Below are 18,395 nucleotides of genomic sequence, written 5' to 3' on the forward strand. Positions count from 1 at the left end.
GATTTAATCCAAATTAATCATTGCTTTCTTGAATACGTTTTCTTTGCAGTTTAATTATTTTAGTTGTTTAATTTACATTAGTTTAATCATCAACTCATTTTATCGTTGCTAAAGAAATTTTACTTGAAAATAAAAATAGTGTAACGCAGTCCTTGTGGAACGATACTCGTATTCACTTACGTTTATTATAACTTGACTATCGTGCACTTGCGATATTTAAATCGAGCTTTCATTTATATAATAAATTTTGGGACTATTCACTGTGCAAATTTTGCTCGATCAAGTTTTTGGCGCCGTTGCCGGGAACTGTTGATTCACAATTTTTTATTTTTCATTTAAATTCTTTATTATTATTTATTTTACTGTTATTTGATACTCTCATTGTGTTGCAGATTTTTCTTGTGGTGCATGCGAAGATCACTCGAGTTTAAGCTTGAGCCTTTTGACCCCGAGATTGAACGCACAGCTAGACGTCGACTACAGCAGCAAAGAGCGAAGGAAAGAATGGAAGACGATCAACACAGAGAGGAGCCAAGGCGTATACCGATGATGGATTATGCACAGCCGTCTCTTGATGGAGCACGTCCAAGCATCGTAAGACCAGTCAACCGAGCTAATCAGTTTGAGATCAAGCCAGCTATCATTCAGATGATTCAGAACACTGTCCAATTTGGGGGAAGTGCACTTGACGACCCTAATTCTCATATAGCTGAATTTCTTGAAATTTGTGATATTTTTAAGTTTAATGGCGTGTCTGATGATGCTGTTCATTTGCGTTTATTTCCATTTTCACTGAGAGATAAAGCTAAGTCGTGGTTAAACTGTTTGCCTGTAGGGTCTATTACTACAGGGGAGGATATGGCAAATGCATTCCTGATCAAGTACTTTCCTCCGTCGAAAACTATGAAGCTTAGACCCGACATTACTACTTTTGCTCAATATGAGCAAGAGTCACTTTACGAGGCATGGGAGCGCTACAAGGACTTGTTGAGGAGATGTCCACACCATGAGCTGCCTCTTGGGTTAGTTGTTCAAACTTTCTACTACGGTCTGCTTACTCCTAACTGTACTATGATAGATACTGCTACCTGTGGTAACTTACTGAGAAAAACGGCTGAGGAAGGATATGAGTTATTGGAGGAGATGGCTGCTAGTAGCTATCATCCTCAGTCTGATAGGCAGAGACGAGGTGCTGGAGTTAATCAAGTTAATGATTTGTCGGCGGTTTCAGCACAGTTAGAGGCTTTGAATAGAAAGATTGATGGGATGAGCATGAGTGGGTCGGCTATGCGTCTGCAAGAAATTTTCTGTGATAAGTGTGGGGGTGAGCATGACGTGCAGGATTGCCAAGATGGCAATCCATTCTATTTGCCTGAGGGAGCACCGGTAAAACAAGTGGGATTCCAGAACCGTCCTAGAAATGACCCTTATTCGAACACAAATAATCCGGGATGGAGGAATCACCCAAACGTTTCATGGGGATTTTGACCAAAATCGCCAACAAAGAGGTCCACCATATGGGATGCACCAAGGATTCAAGCCAGAACCGCCTCGGGAGGAGAAGTCCAATTTAGAGCAAATGATGACTAAATTTATTTCTGCAACAGAGACGAGATTTCAGAACCAAGATGCGTTCATAAAGGGGTTAGAGAATCAAATTGGACAATTAGCTAAGTTGATTGCTAATAGGGAGCAAGGAGCTTTGCCAAGCAACACGGAATCTAACCCAAGAGAACATGTGAAGGCTGTGGAATTGCGTAGTGGAAAAGCACTCGAGTCTAATGAGTAAAAGACCAAGCACGGTGAGGATGAGGTGGAAAATCGAGGAGGTAAGTCTTCTAACTCTACATCTACACCTATTGCATAGAATAAAATTTTTATCCCTCCACCTTTTCCTGCAGCAATGAAGAAAGCTAAATTAGATGCACAATTTGGTAAATTTCTTGAGTTATTTAAAAAATTGCATATTGACATTCATTTTGCTGATGCTTTATTGAATATGCCAAGTTATGCAAAATTCTTGAAAGATATATTAGCAAATAAGCGGAAGCTAGAAGATCATATGACGGTGAATTTGACTGAAAATTGCTCCGCTTTAGTTCAAAACAAGATGCCTCCTAAGCAAAAAGATCCAATGAGTTTCTCTATACCTTGCATTATTGGTGACATTAATTTTCATAAAGCTCTATGTGATCTTGGTGCGAGTATTAATCTGATGCCTTTTTCTGTGTTTAGGAGACTGGGATTAGGTGAACCCAAGCCAACTAGGATATCGTTGCAGCTGGCTGACAGATCTGTCAAGTATCCACGTGGGATTATCGAAGATGTTTTGGTGAAATTGGATAAGTTTATTTTTCCTGCAGATTTTGTGGTACTTGACATGGAGGAAGATTTAGAGATGCCTTTAATCCTAGGGAGACCGTTTCTGGCTACAGGGAAAGCACTGATTGATGTTGAAGAGGGGAAATTGAGACTGAGAGTTGGAGAAGAAGAAATTATTTTTGATGTCTTCAATACTCTCAAGCACACAATGCACAATGATAGTTGTTTTCGTATTGATGTCTTGGATTCTCTCGTTTGTGATTTTATGCAGGATGGATTGAAAGAACCATTGGAGGCCACTCTCATTACTGAAAAGCAAGAGGACGAGCTAGACGAGGAAAAGATGGAGATGGTAGCTCACTTGAATGCCATTCCACCTTGGAGAAAGAAAGTGAGGATTAGACTAGAGGAATTGGGAGACAGAAAAGATTTAATGCCTCAAAAGTCAAGCCTAGAGGAGCCACCTACTTTGGAGCTCAAACCACTACCTCCACATCTCAAGTACGTATATTTAGGAGAAAATAATAAATTGCCTGTTATTATTTCCTCTTCTTTGACAGATGATATGGAGAGTAAGCTCTTGGGAGTCCTTAAGGAGCATAAAGGAGCATTCGCTTGGAAGGTTTCAGACATAAAAGGGATAAGTCCTTCGATCTGCATGCACAAAATTCTGATGGAAGATAAATACTCACCTCTAGCACAACCACAAAGGAGACTCAATCCAAAGATGCAAGAGGTAGTAAAAGCTGAAACAATTAAACTTCTGGATGCAGGTATTATCTATCCTATCTCTGATAGTGCGTGGGTAAGTCCTGTACAATGTGTGCCTAAAAAGGGTGGGATTACTGTTATTACTAATGAAAAAAATGAGTTGATTCCCACTAGAACTGTTACGGGTTGGCGTGTGTGCATAGATTATAGGAAATTGAATGATGCAACCCGTAAAGATCACTTTCCCTTGCCATTTATCGATCAAATGATTGAACGATTAGCAGGTCATGAATTTTATTGCTTTTTAGATGGATATTCGGGATACAATCAAATCACAATTGCACCTGAGGACCAAGAGAAAACTACTTTCACTTGCCCTTATGGTACTTTTGCGTTTAGGCGTATGCCCTTTGGTTTATGCAATGCACCTGCAACATTTCAAAGATGCATGACCGCTATCTTTCATGACATGATTGAAAATTTCCTTGAAATTTTTATGGATGATTTCTCTATTTTTGGCTCCTCATTTAATGAATGTTTAGAGAATTTGAACTTGGTGTTAATTAGATGTGAAGAGAGCAATTTGGTGTTAAATTGGGAGAAGTGTCATTTTATGGTTCAAGAGGGGATTGTGTTAGGACACAAGGTATCAGAGAATGGAATTGAGGTCGACAAGGCCAAGGTGGAAGTAATCAAAAAACTACCACCACCTTCATCAATAAAAGGAGTTAGAAGTTTCCTAGGGCATGCTGGTTTTTATAGGCGTTTTATTAAAGATTTTTCTAAAATTTCTAAACCTTTATCCTCTTTGTTGATGAAAGATGTTGAATTTAATTTTGATTCTACTTGTCTGCATGCATTCGAGATACTCAAGGAAAGCTTGGTGACAGCACCTATTCTGACTGTCCCTGATTGGGAGTTACCGTTTGAGGTGATGTGCGATGCTAGTGATACAGTTGTTGGTGCGGTGCTAGGTCAAAGGAAGAACAAGGTATTTCATACCATCTATTATGCAAGTAAGACTTTAAATGATGCTCAATTGAATTACGCTACTACTGAAAAGGAATTACTTGCTATAGTATTTGCTTTCGACAAATTTTATTCATACCTTGTTCTGTCTAAAGTAACTGTGTATACAGATCATTCTGCCCTAAAATAATTGCTTGCTAAGAAAGATGCGAAACCTAGGTTAATTAGGTGGATTTTATTATTGAAAGAATTTGATCTCGAGATTCGAGATAAAAAGGGTGTGGAAAATGTAGTTGCTGATCATCTGTCTAGGCTTGAGCATGTTAGAATTAAGGGCATTGACGATGATATAGATGACTGGTTTCCTGATGAACTATTGCTTGAGGTAAATGCGTACCCTTGGTATGCCGATTTTGCAAATTTTCTTGTCACTGGCACACCTCCACCTAATTTATTGTTTCACCAAAAAAAGAAATTCTTTTCAGACGTGAAATATTATTTTTGGGAGGAACCGTTTTTGTTTAAGATTTGTGCAGATTCCATGATAAGAAGATGTGTGGCGGAGGAGGAAACCAATCAAATTTTGAACCATTGTCATGACTGTGAGGTAGGTGGTCACTTTGGACCCATACGGACGGCATCTAAGGTACTTGAATGTGGCTTCTATTGGCCAACTCTTTTTAAGGATGCTCGTTTGTATGTTCTCAATTGTGATAGATGCCAACGCATAGGTAATATTTCCAACCGTCATGAGATGCCTTTAAATAACATTGTTGAGTGTGAAATATTTGATGTGTGGGGGATTGATTTTATGGGTCCTTTTCCTGCGTCTTTTGCAAAGAAATTTATTTTGGTGGCAGTGGAGTATGTATCTAAATGGGTGGAGGCAGAGGCTTGTGCCACTAATGATGCACAAGTGGTGTTAAAATTTTTGAAGAAACATATTTTTAATCGATTTGGTGCACCACGTGCAATCATAAGTGATGGTGGCACCCATTTTTGCAACAAAATTTTTGATAAACTGTTGGGCAAATATGGTGTCACCCACAAGGTTTCCACTCCATACCATCCCCAAAGTAGTGTACAAGTTGAAGTATCCAATTGAGAAATTAAGAGGATTCTAGAGAAGACGGTTAATGTGAATAGAAAGACTGGTCCATTCGGTTAGATGATGCTTTGTGGGCTTATCGTACTGCTTTTAAAACACCTATAGGCACTACACCATATAGGTTGCTTTTTGGTAAAGCATGTCATCTACCAGTAGAATTAGAGCATAGAGCATATTGGGCGACCAAAGCACTAAACTTTGATTTTGCTCTTGCAGGTGAAAAACGATTGCTGCAGTTGAATCAGTTAGATGAGTTTCGAGGAAAAGCTTATGATCTTGCACTATCTTACAAGGAACGCACCAAACGAGCTCATGATAAACACATTGTAAGAAGGGAATTCAAAGTAGGTGAAGCGGCGTTGTTATACAATTCTCGCTTATGACTCTTTCCGGGCAAGCTAAAGTCAAGGTGGTCAGGACCATTCACTATAGCCAAGGTGTTCCCATCGGGTGCAGTGGTGTTGCATGATGGCAAGGAAGGGACATTTACTGTGAACGCTCAAAGATTGAAGCACTATATCGGTGGCACAATTGAGCCACAAATTGGAGTCACTCGGCTCCATGACCGTCATTGAGGACATGGGTGAAAAGTCGAGCTCTAGACTATAAATTGAGAACTACTTCTACTCCTTATATTGATCTTAATTATATTTTCTTTATTTATTAATCGCATCATTTGCATTTAGGTAGTTGCATGGCATTGCATTCATTTTTAGACGAGAATGTCTCGCTAGGGCGGTCAAAACTGACCGCCCCAGCGGGCACTCGCATTGTTCAATAACATAGTCGCCGAAAACTTCTCGCTAGGGCGGTCATAATTGACCGCCCCCGCGAGCGATACGTTTTTTTAAAAGGTTTTAAGTCGAGGACCTCTCGCTAGGGAGGTCAAAATATACCGCCCTAGCGAGTCACGTAGATTAAAAAATTTTTCCTCTTCTCTTTTCTTCTCCACTTCGAACCCTACCCCTCCACCTCCAATTTTCGGCGCCTTCTTCCATCTTTTGTGCTCAAGACTTATTATTTGGTGATTTTTCAGGGCAAAGACTCAATCTTGGTCTATACACTCCACCAGGAAGCATTTAGGCTACAATATTTTCTTCTCCGGTGGTCTTTCAAGAAACTCCGGTCATCTTCCACAGATTCCGGTGAGCATCTCCGGCGTCCCTCAAGAATTTTCCGGCGTTTTGATACTTTGTGCACTCCAGTCTCGACATGGCACCCAAAAGATCTAAGGTAACTCATGGTGCTTCTAGTTCTCGGTCCACTCCATCTATGTTTGTGAATGAAAAAGCTAGGGAGAGATTTGAACATGCTAGACTACATAGGAAACCAATCTCTGAGCGTGGATTTAGCTCGTCTATTATCGATCATTTTTCGGAGTCCCAAGTAGAAAGAAGAGGGTGGAATGTCTTTGTAGCACAACCGAATGCAACTGTGGTTCCGGTTGTGCGTGAATTTTATGCCAATGCTCCGGAGGGGAATGAGTATAAGGCATTTGTGAGGGGACATCTAGTCCTGTATGATTCCAAGACGATCAATGAAATGTTGGGTTTACCGTCGGTGGACGATTCGGTGTTTCAGGCGTGGGTGCTTAAAACGGATTATGATTTGATCATTCGCACACTCTGTTATCCGGGCACCACGTGGAAACAACCGGGGACTTATACGATCTTTCTTTAAAAATTTTTGAAAGTGGAGGAGGCATTGTGGTATGCATTCTTGTCTAAGAGATTGATGTCGGTCGGTCATACGAGTGATGTGCAGTGTGAGCGGGCGGTTGTTCTTTATGCCATCTGTACTGGCCTGGTGATTGATGTGGGCAAGCTCATTTTCGGACAGCTTAACATGTGTATTAATAGCAGCAATTTGGCTTTTTACTTCCCGACGATAGTGACTGAGCTGTGTGCCCGAGCAGGGGTGATACTCGCAGATGATGAGTGGTTACCGCTGATGAGAGCTATTGATGAGGCTCTTTATAAATCCAAGAGGGAGAAAAGAAAGGCTGAGCTGCCCGAGGAGGTATTTTTCGATTATGGGAGAGCAGCTCAACCACCTCCGGCCTTAGGACATGCACCACCACCTCCGCAGCCAAGCCGCCGTGCCATGCGAGATCGCGTCGACGAATTGGGCGCTTGGGCCAATTATCAGACTCAGTACCATGCCGTTAATCAGGCTCACATTCAGAACATCGAATACATGGTGCAGGGGATCTCAACTCATTTGGGCATCGACACTTCCGGACGGCCACCTACACCCGCATACCCGCCACCCTTCCATTTTCAGTACAATTATCCTATGCCCCCAGCAGCTGAAGAGGGAGTTCCACCGCCAGAGAATGAGGAGGAGGATGATTTCTGATTAGGGGAGTTTACCGTTTCCCCTTTCTTTTTATTTTGCATATTCTGTCTTTGCATTTACATTCATTAGTTTTTATGTTTTTAGTGTTTGTTTCGTTTTGTGCAATGAGGGCATTGCACAACTCTAGTATGAGGGGGTAGATTGTTATGTTTGCTTAGTTAATTGGTTTTAAGTTCTTTGCATTTCTTTTGTTTGGTGGAGTTTATATTACTTTGGTGGTGTCAAGTTTCAGTTATGGGAGTTTATTTGTTGTTGTTAGTATTGCTTGTTTTGAGTTGGTTGTTTTTAGTCCGTTATAGTATTGCATGTTTGGTGTCGTTTATGGTGAGAAGACATAGTTTATGAGCCAATGATGATGTTGAATTGATAGTATACAAAAGTATTGATTGGGTCACTTCATGAATGGTACTCTTGATTGTTAAAGCATGAATTTTGGTACAAAGTTTGAACTTTTTGAGCACATATGTGTGGGGACTAGAATTTTGTAGGAATAATGGTGAAATTTGAAGGTTTTGTGTGGTTAACTTGAAAGCCATCATTTATGAGTTGATTTAGCATGTAAACCCGTGAAAATAAGTCACTAATTGGGACCTTGAATGAGAACATTTGATTTGCCTTGAACTTTACATATACCCCCTTTTCAATGCTCTGAATTAAAATATCATACCCCTAACCAGCTGTAATCCAAAGTTATATATTCTTAGCATAGGGAGTACATGTGTGAAAAATGTGCATCTTCAAAAAAAGAAAAAAAAAAGGGGAGATGTAAGGTGAGGGGGAGCCGAAATAAAAGGAATGAAATTCTATTCCTAGGCTAAAAGTTGGAGATCTAAGGAGACGAGGAAAGTCAGACGAAAAGTCTTGACGATTTCACAATGAAAATGATCGGTGTACTCCCAACTTTTAGTCACTTGAGCTTATTTTCCTTCTTTTCGACACCCTTATCTGCACTTAAGAATTGAATAAAGTTCAATTTATGGTTAGTGATAAATGGACACGGGGGTGCATGCTAGTGAGACTTGTATTGAAGTGTTAATTGAGTGACTCGCATGATTTGATGATTGATCTATTTGAAGTACGAATGACTATACCCATCATGACACACACACGTTCAAATTAGTGTCAAGATTTATGTGTAGATGAGAATGAGTATTCGTTTGTGATTTGACTTGATTATGATTTGTATGTGGGAAAGTTCACTGAGGCATGAGCATAAAAGTTGTTAACTCACCATTGACATTTACTTGTGTTGGTTATTTCTTGTTTGAGTATTTTGTATTTGTTGTGTTTGTTTAGAATCTCGTGCTTTAACCTATTTTGCTCAAGGACGAGCAAAAGGTTAAGTATGAGGGGGTTGATAGGACTCGTTTTTACGTGTTTTTAGTGTTGGTTTTGAGTCGCATTCATGCATCATATTAGTTTGTTTTAGTTTAATTTTGCATTTTTTAGCATTATTTAGCATGTGATTGATCTCGTGTATTTTGTGGTTATTTTTTAGGAATTGAACCAAAAAGTGGGAGAAAATTTGTCAAAATATCGAAGAGGATTCGCTAGGGCGGTCAAAAGTGACCGCCCCAGTGAGCATTTTGGTCTGGCCGAGGATTTTATGCGCCAGTGTCTCGCTTTGACCGCCCCAGCGAAACCAGGGACATGCTCGAGGAAGTTTATGCGAGGACCTCTCGCAAGGGCGGCCAAAATATACTGCCCTAGCGAGAAGCGAGATTCAGGAAGATTTGTTTCCAACTTTTTGTGGACTCTATCCTACACCTAAACCTAATACACGAGATCAGCTATTATTTTTGGGACTTTATCATATTTTTCATCACTTTTCTTGGAGGAGAGGCTAGAAAAAGGAGATTTTGAAGACCTCGAGATTTCCACGCGTCGTGGCCGTCATCCATCGTCATCTTTAGTATTTTCATTATTCAGTATTTTATTTCTTACATTGATTGTTGGTTTTTATCATTAATTTCAGTAGCTAAACTCTAGATTTGTTGGGATTTGAGGGGATCCTACCCCGTACTCGGTGTTTAACATTATTTCTCGACGTTTTTATTAGTGATTTGTTTTGCTAGTGTTCTTTCTTGTTTCAATCAAAGCCTAGCTAACTTCCTTTGATTATTTCATGTTGTTGATGATTTCGATAGAACAATTAACAATAGGATCAAATAGTATAAACCACGGATTTACAATTTTAGTAGATATACGGAATTGGGTACGTTTCGATAGTGATAGTTCACCCGGATGAAAGCTAGTGGATTCCATAGAATGTAATGCAATCTTGAACTGTTAAATAATTGAGGACACTTGAGTACTGCATGTTTATGATTAGTATTAATATAGCTCGACAGAGTATATTAATTAGTCTAGGGAATTCCGTCGAATGCACGAGTAAAAGTCGAGTGTAATTATTTAAACACGAGTGGTAGGTGAACTGCTAATTCCCAACAAATTCATTTCTCAATTGATTTAATCCAAATTAATCATTGCTTTCTTGAATACGTTTTCTTTGCAGTTTAATTATTTTAGTTGTTTAATTTACATTAGTTTAATCATCAAATCATTTTATCGTTGCTAAAGAAATTTTACTTGAAAATAAAAATAGTGTAACGCAGTCCTTGTAGAACGATACTCGTATTAACTTACGTTTATTATAACTTGACTATCGTGCACTTGTGATATTTAAATCAAGCTTTCATTTATTAAATAAATTTTGGGACTATTCACTGTGCAAGTTTTGCTCGATCACTGATGTCAAGAAAGTTTTTCAAAAACTGTAAACTGCTGGATTAAGGACATTCTTGGGAAAATCATCCCAAGAAATCTACTCCAAAGAGTTTTAAGAATTCTACTCCACCGGTATGGTCAACTCTGATGGAAACATAGTTTCTACTGTCAATGGTCAGTTGCTGACCATCACTTGAGACTCCTTTGGAAACTTATTTTATTTACCTTCTGATGGATTGGCACACCTCTTGTAAGGCTCGAGATTACTAGTTTTCATTAAAATGATACTCGGAAGATATGGGGATGCATGACGGGCACAGAAAGGAGAAAAGACATGAGAATTAGGGTTTTGCAAGACTGCAAACGCGCTCAAAACAGGAGTGCACCCGCGGTCATGCAATTATGGGTTTTAGCAAGAAAAGCCGAAGCCATACCGCACCCGCGGTGCATGGACAGAAAGTTGGCACATTTTATTCGTAGCATCACCGCACCCGCGGTGTAGGAAGACCGCACCCGCGGTCTTGCAGAGACCGCACCCGCGGTCGACATTTTGTGAAAATGCTAGGGTTGCCGAAACATGAGCGCACCCGCGGAGCTGCATGCGAGAAATCCACCATCTCTTCTTGTTGTGACACATGGCTTATATATATATATAATTGGTGCATGATTCGGCCATTTCTTCATTTCAGCAAGAGAGAACCGAGAATCCGTGGAAAAGCTTCAAGTTTTCATGGCTTAAAAACTAGATTGTGCAAGATTTAGCTACTTGATTTCAAATCCGAGCTTAGATTATTGATCCTTGCAGTAAGAGCTTCAAAGCAATGTAAGTTTCCTTCAATTCCACCATGATTCAGATTTTATGGATTGGGGAAATTGTAATATGATGGTTATATTGTGTTCTTGACATAGTAAGCATTGTATATTTGCAAACGAATTGAAGAAATGGTATCGTTTGCATTTGTTATGATTTTCATCATGTCTTGAATGAGAAAGATAGAGAATTCAGAAGGGATATGAGCTTAGGATGTATAGATTATGATGAATATGAATTGAGGTTATTGATTATTGATATATGATGCGATTTAGATTGATTAGTATCGAGAAACTACGTCGTTAGGCCATTAATGTACACCGAGATTGAATATGAATGGTATAGGACTTGAATTGAGTAGTATTGTGACATGGTACTCCTCTACATTGCCATTTCAGATTGACACCGGTAAGATTCGTCTTCGAGACTTCAACATCGAGAAAGGTTTAACAAGAAAGGTATAATGCATGTTTTGTTTGGGGAGATACAACTCAAATGAGATCACATTTGAGTTTCCCAACCAAAATCACATACTAGATTTATTGTTTATTTTGAATTATGATTGTGATTTGTTTATAGAATTTGTATTCAAATCTTTGAATTGATTATGCATTGTTTACAGACTGTTAATCATTGCATTTAAGATAGGGAGTCTTGACAGAACAGTCAAACTTCTAGATGTTCGGTGTATCACAGCGTAGGGGAAGATCAATCTCCTATTGTAGATGCGTATACAGATTAGGCCGAAGTCTAGGAATAAGACGTACCGTCACCCCGATTGGGAGGGTAGGTGATAGATCGTCTTATTCACACCAGGATCCCTAGAGTTCTAGTCGAGTCGAGTCCAGACATGGTTTGATTCGCATTGCATGTTTATATGATTGTCATTCATAATGACATGTTTCATATTTTAGATTGATTATATGCATGTATACATGTTTATACTGGGATTTGTTCTCACCGGAGTTTCCGGCTGTTGTTATGTCTGTATATGTGCATAACAACAGATGGGGCAAGGATCTCGGTCGAGACAGAGATGAGATCGTGATAGCGTGGTGACTTCGGGCGCAACAGAGGACTAGTGATTTTTAGTAGACTTGGACTATTTGTATTTGGTATTGTATTAAACACTAGTTGGATTGATGTATTAGAATAAGACATGTTTGTCTGTTTGTAAAATAAATAAAAAACTTATTCTTGTTCACATACATTAGAATTAATGTTGAAAAGCGAAAATTTGACCCACATTTTTTTTTATAAGATCCATTTAATCCGAAAGAAAAGAATAGAGCCCGGGTCCCCACAACAGGTGGTATCAGAGCCATAGATACTTTAGAGTGAGATAAGATAGAATGAGCGGGGTAGATCGAGTCTTCTTCCTTGCTTTATGAGGTGTTAGCATGACTTATTGCTTTCATTATTACATGTTGTATGGTTATCTGACTTGTATTACAGCATGTATTAGTAAAGACTGAATCAGAGCCGATTCTGGATCAGAGGTAAATGATCAGAGGAGGACTGAGACAGTTTGTATAGCTTGTACACTAACTTGTTGACTATCAGATACATGCCTCCTCGAAGAGCAGCAGTGCCATTGCGACCCACCGCACCAGAGCAGGGTAGCACATCCGGGGATCCAATGGACGTTACGGCTACACCTATGGAGACTCTGTTAAAACGATTCCAGTCCTTCAGACCACCTACCTTAAGGGGTACAGAAAACGCCATAGAATGTGAAAGCTGGTTGGAGGATATCGAGATGTTATTCGAGTCTCTAGAATACAGTGATGAGAAAAGAGTGAAACTCATTGGCCATCAATTGCAAGACGTGGCTAAGAATTGATGGTTGAACATCAAAAAAGCATTGGAAAAGCGTGGCACGGAGGTTACCTGGAAATTGTTCAAGACAGAGTTTTATCAGCGGTTCTTTCCTATATCCTACCGTAAAGATAAAGGCGCTGAGTTTGCAAACTTGAGGCAAGGGCAATTGAATATTGAAGAGTACGTCGCTAAATTTTCTTCCTTGCTTCGTTTTGCACCTCATGTTTCAGGTAGTGATGAGGCCGTAGCGGATCAGTTTATAAACGGCTTAAATCCCGATATCTTTACGTTGTTAAATATTGGAAGACCCAACAATTTCGCTGAGGCATTGAATCGTGCCAAAGGAGCAGAAGCAGGATTGCTTAGGCAACGGAGTGTTCCGTATATTGCCCTGAGTCCGAGACCGCCACTACCTCCAGTACAACCTTCCTCTAGATTTGATGGCGGCGGTAGTAGCAGCAGCGGGCGAAAAGATCATTTGAAAGCGAAGGGGAAGCAGTTCAAAAGACCTGGGAGCAGTTCGTCGAGCTCCAGTGGATCCAGACAGAGTGGTTTTGTAGGCAACCAGGTCACTTTGCCAAAGTCTGTCCACAGAAAGGTCTACAGCAAATGCAAAGTGGAAGAGCATCTGGTCCAGTACTTCAGCTGGAAAGACAAGCATCATCGGTCCATTCCTTCCACCCACCACAGACACAGATGCAGCCCAGAGCCAGAGGTAGCCAGACCGTGAGCCAACCTCCTCGACAGCAGGCTCAGGTGTTTGCATTGACAGAGGAGCAAGCACAGGATGCCCCAGATGATGTCATAGCAGGTAACTGTTCCCTTTGCGGTTATCCTGCTTATATACTGATAGATACGGGTGCATCGCATACATTCATCTCAGAACGATTTGCATTGTTGCATTCTCTACCTGTTGAATCTTTGTTGGATGTGGTGTCTATTACTTCTCCGTTGGGAAGTGGTTTGATAGCTGTGACTACGGTTAGACATTGCATCTTACAGTTCGAGGGTCATGAAATTGATCTGGATTGCATAGTACTTGGGTTAGATGATTTTGATTGTATTGTTGGGATTGACATGTTAATTAAGTACAGAGCCACCGTGGATTGTTTCCACAAGATTGTCAGATTCAGACCCGAAATGGCGCAAGAGTGGAAGTTCTACGGTAAGGGTTCCAGATCTCGGATTCCCTTGATTTCGGCTTTGACTATGAATAGATTGTTGCAGAGAGGAGCAGATGGGTTCCTTGTGTATGCTGTAGATGTACAGAAATCGAGCCCGGCATTAGCAGATTTGCCAGTAGTACGGGAGTTTGTAGATGTGTTTCCAGACGAGATCCCAGGGTTACCTCCAGCTCGAGAGGTAGATTTTAGCATAGATCTTATGCCAGGTACTGTTCTTATATCCCGAGCTCCGTATAGGATGGCGCCTGTTGAGCTGAAAAAACTGAAAGCACAATTAGAAGATCTTCTGGCCAAGGGATATATCCGACCCAGTGTATCTCCTTGGGGCGCACCAGTGCTCTTTGTGCGAAAGAAAGATGGATCGATGCGATTGTGTATAGATTATCGGCAATTGAACCAAGCGACATTGAAGAATAAATATCCATTGCCACGCATCGACGATTTATTTGATCAATTACAGGGATCCTCTGTTTATTCTAAAATTGATTTGCGATCCGGATATCACCAGCTCAGAGTTAGAGATGTAGACATACCGAAAACAGCATTTTGAACCAGGTATGGACATTACGAATTTATTGTCATGTCCTTTTGGTTTAACAAATGCTCCAGCGGTATTTATGAGCTTGATGAACCGAATCTTTCAGAGGTATTTAGATGATTTTGTAATTGTCTTTATTGATGACATTCTGGTGTATTCGAAGAACAGAAATGAGCATGCAGAGCATCTCAGAATTGTACTACAGACATTGAGAAATGAGAGGCTGTATGCTAAATTGTCAAAATGTGAATTTTGGTTGAATCGAGTTGTCTTTTTGGGACATATCATATCTGGAGATGGTATTGCTGTAGATCCAAGTAAAGTGGAAGCTGTGATTAGCTGGCCGAGACCGACTTCTGTGCCAGAGATACGTAGTTTCATGGGTCTAGCAGGATACTACCGGCGATTTATTAAAGATTTCTCCAGTATTGCAAAACCAATCACCCAGTTGACGCAAAAGAATACGCCATTTATATGGTCTGAGGATTGTGAGTCTAGCTTCGTGGAATTGAAGAAGAAGCTCACCAGTGCTCCAGTACTGACGATACCTTCAGGTACAGGTGATTTTGTTTTATATTGTGATGCCTCTCACAGAGGTTTGGGATGTGTTCTTATGCAGCGAGGTCATGTGGTCGCATACGCCTCGAGACAATTGAAGCCACATGAAGTTCGATACCCCATTCACGATCTTGAACTGGCGGCTATCGTATTTGCATTAAAGATCTGGCGTCACTATCTCTATGGCGAGAAATTTGAGATTTACTCCGATCTACAAAAGCCTGAAGTATCTATTTTCTCAATCAGAACTAAATATGAGGCAGCGTAGATGGCTTGATCTACTGAAAGACTTTGATTGCGAGAGCAAATACTATCCAGGGAAGTCAAATGCAGCAGTAGATGCCTTGAGTCGAAAGGTTTGTTCCCTATCCTTATCGACGATAGGTGTTACAAAGTTAGTTGAAACTTGCTGTTTGTCCAAATTAGAATTTGATACAGATAGTAGGCCACTACGACTTGATACCATTCATGTTGAACCCGATTTGATTTGGAGGATTAAAGAAGCACAAAGAACAGATCAGAATGTGCAGAAATCGATTCAGATGGTCAGATCAGGGCATTTATCAGAATATCAGGTACATGATTATGTGCTGTATGTGAATAACCGTCTTGTCGTGCCTGATGTTTCAGATTTGAGACATCAGATTCTATCAAAAGCACACAGTAGTCGATTTAGCATTCACCCTGGTGGCCGAAAGATGTACAATGACTTGAAGACACAGTTCTGGTGGAAGCAAATGAAGTCAGATATCGCAGAATTTGTGTCAAAGTGTTTAAATTGCCAATAGGTGAAAGCCGAGAGGAAAAAGCCCGGAGGTTTACTTCAGAGTTTATCTATTCCAGAATGGAAATGAGATCACATTTCCATGGATTTCGTAACGAAGTTGCCGCGATCTTCTCGGGGTTGTGATGCGATTTGGGTAATCATTGACAGACTAACCAAATCAGCTTGCTTTATTCCGTACAGAATGACGTATCGACATGATCAGATGGCAGAGATATATGTCCGAGAGGTAGTCAGATTACATGGTGTGCCGAAGTCTATTGTATCAGATCGTGATCCACGATTCACTTCACACTTTTGGCACAGTTTACAGCAGGCTTTGGGTGCGACATTACACCTGAGTACTGCTTACCATCCTCAAACAGACGGACAGTCAGAGCGGACTATCCAGACACTAGAGGATATGTTGAGAGCCGTAGTGCTAGATTTTGGCACTAGTTGGCAAGATTCTTTACCTCTTTGTGAATTCTCTTACAATAATAGCTATCAGACGAGCATTGAAATGGCACCGTTTGAAGCTTTATATGGCAAGAAGTGCAGATCTCCGCTATATTGGGATGACGTCTCAGAGGTACCAGAACTTGGGCCAGATATGATTCGTGACATGACGGAGAAGGTGAAAATAATTCAGAAGAGAATGAAGACGGCACAAGATAGGCAAGCCAAATACGCCAATGTCAGAGTAGACCGTTGGTGTTTGAACAAGGAGACCGAGTGTTTCTAAAGATTTCTCCATTCAGAGGCGTTGTCAGATTTGGCAAGCGTGGGAAATTGTCTCCTAGATATGTTGGTCCTTACGAGATTCTTGAAAAGATTGGCGACCGAGCCTATCGACTTGCTCTTCCTCCTTCGTTATCCGGGATACATGATGTCTTTCATGTGTCAATGTTGCGTAAGTATATGCCAGATATTTCTCATGTCATTCAGCCTGACGAAGCTGAGCTTGATCAGACCTTGAGTTATATTGAACAACCGATACAAATTCTAGATCGGAAAGAAAAGAAGCTCCAGACGAAGATTATTCCATTAGTGAAAGTCCAATGGAGTTGTCATGGCATCGAAGAAGCGACTTGGGAAACAGAAGCAGATATGCGCCAGAAACATCCCGAATTATTTACATGATGTAAGTAAATTTTCAGTATTGATTATATTACTTGTCATGTATAATTGATAATTACTTGTGATTTCGAGGACGAAATCATTTCTTAGAGGGGGAGAAATGTAAGGCTCGAGATTACTAGTTTTCATTAAAATGATACTCGGAAGATATGGGGATGCATGATGGGCAAGGAAAGGAGAAAAGACATGAGAATTAGGGTTTTGCAAGACTGCAAACGCACTCAAAACAGGAGTGCGCCCGCGGTCATGCAATTATGGGTTTTAGCAAGAAAAGCCGAAGCCATACCGCACCCGCGGTGCAACATAGACCGCACCCGCGGTGCATGGACAGAAAGTTGGCACATTTTATTCGTAGCATCACCGCACCCGCGGTGTAGAAAGACCGCACCCGCGGTGACAAGACCGCACCCGCGGTCGACATTTTGTGAAAATGCTAGGGTTGCCGAAACATGAGCGCACCCGCGGTGTTGCAGAGACCGCACCCGCGGTGCTGCATGCGAGAAATCCACCATCTCTTCTTGTTGTGACACATGGCTTATATATATATATAATTGGTGCATGATTCGGCCATTTCTTCATTTCAGCAAGAGAGAACCGAGAATCCATGGAAAAGCTTCAAGTTTTCATGGCTTAAAAACTAGATTGTGCAAGATTTAGCTACTTGATTTCAAATCCGAGCTTAGATTATTGATCCTTGCAGTAAGAGCTTCAAAGCAATGTAAGTTTCCTTCAATTCCACCATGATTCAGATTTTATGGATTGGGGAAATTGTAATATGATAGTTATATTGTGTTCTTGACATAGTAAGCATTGTATATTTGCAAACGAATTGAAGAAATGGTATCGTTTGCATTTGTTATGATTTTCAGCATGTCTTGAATGAGAAAGATAGAGAATTCAGAAGGGATATGAGCTTAGGATGTATAGATTATGATGAATATGAATTGAGGTTATTGATTATTGATATATGATGCGATTTAGATTGATTAGTATCGAGAAACTACGTCGTTAGGCCATTAATGTACACCGAGATTGAATATGAATGGTATAGGACTTGAATTGAGTAGTATTGTGACATGATACTCCTCTACATTGCCATTTCAGATTGACACTGGTAAGATTCGTCTTCGAGACTTCAACATCGAGAAAGGTTTAACAAGAAAGGTATAATGCATGTTTTGTTTGGGGAGATACAACTCAAATGAGATCACATTTGAGTTTCCCAACCAAAATCACATACTAGATTTATTGTTTATTTTGAATTATGATTGTGATTTGTTTATAGAATTTGTATTCAAATCTTTGAATTGATTATGCATTGTTTACAGACTGTTAATCATTGCATTTAAGATAGGGAGTCTTGACAGAACAGTCAAACTTCTAGA

The 18,395-nt window shown here is 40.3% G+C and overlaps 1 non-coding gene across 1 annotated transcript; it reads right to left on the reverse strand.

Annotated features, from left to right (window-relative positions):
* Window positions 1-906: 906 nt before the first annotated feature.
* LOC140815201 (small nucleolar RNA R71) lies at window positions 907-1,013 on the reverse strand. Its single transcript, XR_012114295.1, has one exon. It is a non-coding gene; the product is annotated as a small nucleolar RNA R71 (small nucleolar RNA).
* Between the last annotated feature and the right edge of the window lie 17,382 nt (window positions 1,014-18,395).

This window comes from Primulina eburnea, chromosome 1 (assembly GCF_022965805.1).
Source record: "Primulina eburnea isolate SZY01 chromosome 1, ASM2296580v1, whole genome shotgun sequence".
NCBI classification, from domain to species: domain Eukaryota; kingdom Viridiplantae; phylum Streptophyta; class Magnoliopsida; order Lamiales; family Gesneriaceae; genus Primulina; species Primulina eburnea.